This window comes from Nylanderia fulva, unplaced genomic scaffold (genome assembly GCF_048542155.1).
Source record: "Nylanderia fulva isolate GAGA-0341 unplaced genomic scaffold, ASM4854215v1 Scaffold226, whole genome shotgun sequence".
NCBI classification, from domain to species: Eukaryota; Metazoa; Arthropoda; class Insecta; order Hymenoptera; family Formicidae; genus Nylanderia; species Nylanderia fulva.
In genome coordinates, this window is record NW_028190290.1 from 146,774 (window position 1) to 150,676 (window position 3,903).

General features: G+C 41.8%; 1 pseudogene; it reads right to left on the reverse strand.

Annotated features, from left to right (window-relative positions):
• Nucleotides 1-1,386: 1,386 nt before the first annotated feature.
• On the reverse strand, nucleotides 1,387-2,814 carry LOC146723161 (zinc finger protein 862-like; annotated as a pseudogene).
• Between the last annotated feature and the right edge of the window lie 1,089 nt (nucleotides 2,815-3,903).

Sequence of the window (3,903 nt, forward strand, 5' to 3'; positions counted from 1 at the left end):
CGTTCTCGACTACAATGTCTTTGGCATTTTCCAAAAATTGACGCGGTTCGATATAGTCTGCGTTAATTACCGCATCGGTAAGTATACGGCTATCGAACGCCGTATCGATTTCGCGCCAAACGAGTCTTTGCACGTTATTGCCGCCACCACTAAATCCGCCGCCGCCGCTGAATCCAGGCATGGATTTACCGACATACCGTCTCTGCAAGCGCACTTTTGCATTCTCGAGTCACGCTATTCTCGCCACCAGAGATTGCCTATGCCCAATCGACAGTCGCGGACGCTTGACACGGCTGCGTTCTTCCAGATCTTCGATAAATTCTTCGCACTCTTGCAGCCATCCAAAATATTCGCCCAAGGTGGTGACTTGGCGAGAACGCTCCAACAGGTCGCGCTCAACATTCTCCGCGTTTTCCATTTTTGTAAAAAATTCACTTGTACTGCACAGAAATAACTACTTTAATTGCACACTAAACTTTTTTCTTACAGCTATTTTTCCTTGAGGAAAGCATGCGCTCGCCAGTGGTACTATGGCCCGGCAGCGGCATCGGTCCTCATTATATATCCCGATCAACCCTTTGTTCGTCAACGTACGAACGAGAAAAATTTAGATGACGTAAATTTTCGGCGCTTGTTTTGTTTATAAATTTCTGCAGCCGCTGGTTATCGGTGCTGGTATTTCTTCCTAAGATAAACAATAAAGAACCGCCGCTTATTGGGGAGGTACCGCGAGGGTGAAATGCAATCCCATGCAAAAACATGTCGCAGGCAGCGAGGCCGCAAGCGGCGAGGTTGCAGGCAGCAACTTGTTTGCCCTGAAACTTTACCCGCTGATATTTCTTAGAAATATACAGATAACGTATAGATCATGTATCAACCCCCTTGATTGTCGGCGTTCACCAAGCGGCAGCCCTTCTTAGAATTTGATTATCTTAGATTTTCAGGGAACTGATTGTTGGCGCTCGGATCCAAGCGGCAGCCCTTCTTAGAATTTAATTATATTTTTTAGAAATATACAGATAACGTATGGGAGAAGAAACGCAACCTCCTTGATTGTCGGCGCATGCCAAGCGGTGGCTTTTCTTAAAATTTGATTATATTTCTTAGAAATATACAGATAACGTATGAGGAGAAGAAACGCAACCCCCCCTCCCCCTGATTGTCGGCAGCGGCAGTCCTTTTGTAATAGATATTGCTGGAATGTTTATCTTATCTTTTAATAAATATTGCTGGAATGTTTATCTTTTGTTTATAAACATATAAGGTAACATGAGCCCCTTATCAGGTAACCTGAGCTGATAAGATAAGCTTATCTGCTGATAAGACCCCCGCCCGCGTGACGTCATACCCCCTCGCCCCCGAAAACCCCCCCGCCCCGTACCCCCCTCAGAAGACCTGGTCCAGAACCCCCATAGTATTTCTATTAGCAACTCCTCTAATCAAAGTTTTACAAAGCGAGGGCAATTTTTCACAGGCTTTACTTGCTATAATCGCGGAAGAATGGCAAATACAATTTAACATGATTAAATTTGGTACTTCTAATTTTAAATGTGAATAAAAGGAATTATTACATCCGATCATTACTGACGCGTTATCGCTTGCCATTCCAACAATATTTTGTATCGGAATTTCGTTTTTTTCTAAGAATGTTTTAAAAGTGTTCTTGTTTCGCCGTTCGATTGTTCGCTCGAATACGGTTGGAGGCGAAGAGGGATGTGTTTTGGAAGACGGGGCGGGGTCCGATGACACTTTACTCAAACTTACTCCACTCACAAGTATATTTTGAGATAAATTACACAGTTATAATCGATGCTCGCTCGTGTGACAAAGTCGTTCGCTTGCATGACAAAACGAGAGGGCTCAGATCGCACATTGGCCCGGAAAAGGCGCGCAACGGTATGCGCGGGGCCTCCTTCCCCCTGCCCCGAGCTCCTCGATCCACCCTGCAAGCAAGGAGAAAGACGCCCGCGCTGCCGAAGAGATGGCAAATATATAAAAACTGTCAAGAACGCTGAATTGTCGCTCTGACAATAGCCGAGTGTCGATCCAGAGATCGAAAACATATTTTGGATCGTGCGACCTCGGTCTCGGACATCGAGATTGAGTGTGGATCAGCGATTCTCGGCCGCCGATATTTCGTCGGTTTTCGTTCGCTTCCCAACAAAAAGTTTTAAACATATTTTTTGCGGTACAATTTGTGGCATCTAATGATAATAATTCTAACAATTGTGTTTTTACTTTTTTATTAATAGGACAAACGTATTTTACAAGTACGCACATAAATTTAGTATTTGTGACATCTGTACTTTTGTCTATTAAAATGGAAAATTTACACGTTTTTAAAATTTCTATCAATTTTTCTGTTTCGCGTTTTGCAATTATTTCTTTAACGATTTGAGTGCACTTTATTCGGCCTAATAAAAGATCTCGTACAATTCCAGACTTAATACAAATATCTTTTAATAAAGAAACTAAATGATCTACATTTCCAAAAGCAATATTATGTTCCGCGAAAAAGGATGCTAATTTAATTTCCGCGCGTTTTACTTTATCAATATATGGTAAAGTATTATCGACATCGGGAGGACTTTGATCATTTTGATGTTGACTTATTTTTGTCATATGTTTGACCGATTGTGAGTGAGCTACTAAATTTGTCTTACAACAAGCAATAGTTTTTTTACAAATATTACAAAATGCTTTATTTGGTTCAGAATGGGGAGCCAACCATCCTTTAAAAGTTTTTTCGTCTAACCATGAATTTTGAAATGCGCGGATTTTTTAAATAGCTCCTTTACTAACGTTTGGATCCATAATGCACTTTTATATTACATAAATTGTAATAATTTATTTATTTTTACGTACGTTCAATTTATCTGCTTCCTGCGATTCCGCCAAAACTCCGTGGTCCAGGGTCTTGGTCCGTAGCTGCGCGCGCAAACATTATACGTTACTGTAGTCGTCATGGTTACGTCACGGTAATACGCGCATGCGCGAAAAAACCTAGCCCGTCTAACAACACTGGTATCATCATTCGCGCTTCTTTTAGAGACATATATTGTCGTGCAGTACTCCGTCGATTTCGTACGTCGCGCTCAGTCCGTCCGTAAGTCATACGAGACTCGTAAACGGACTCCTGTCGTTCGTCTGTGTATGTGTATGCCTGTGCGGCTTCTATTCTATCCATACGTGTGTTTAGTGTATGTAGCTTTGCATGTATAGCTTGTATTATATTAAGCATTTGTAAAGTTTCTCCGGGCGCTATGACGGAGGGTTGTTGTGACGTAACGTCTAAATTCTGTCCCATTTGTGCAAGGATTTGTCGGAGTATGCTTATTTCGGCATCTATCGCGGCTGGCGGAATAATCGCGTCCGCGTTTGTATTTTCTGCCATATTTATTTCGTTATAAATTTCTGCGGGGTTGAATATTTCGCTGTCGTATGACGTTAATGAAAATTCTCTCCGCGAAGATACTTAGTAGGAATATAAGGCCGGTTCTAACCCAGGTCCTCTGAGGGGGGTGCGGGGCGGGGGAGGGGGTTTCGGGGGCGAGGGGGTCTTATCAGCAGATAAGGGGCTGATATGTTTATAAACAAAAAATAAACATATATCTATTACAAAAGGGCTGCCGCTGCCGACAATCGGGGGGGGGGGTTGCGTTTCTTCCCCCCATACGTTATCTGTATATTTTTAAGAAATATAATATATATATAATATATAATCAAATTCTAAGAAGGGCTGCCGCTAAATCCATGCTTGAGCGCCGACAATCAAGGGGGTTGATACTTTTCATTACACATATTCTTATATGTTATTTCAAAAGCTTTACAAAACCCTATACTAAAATATGTTTTTATGGAGTTCTTGTTGAGTTATAAAGGTTTGAAGTTAACAATTTTTTG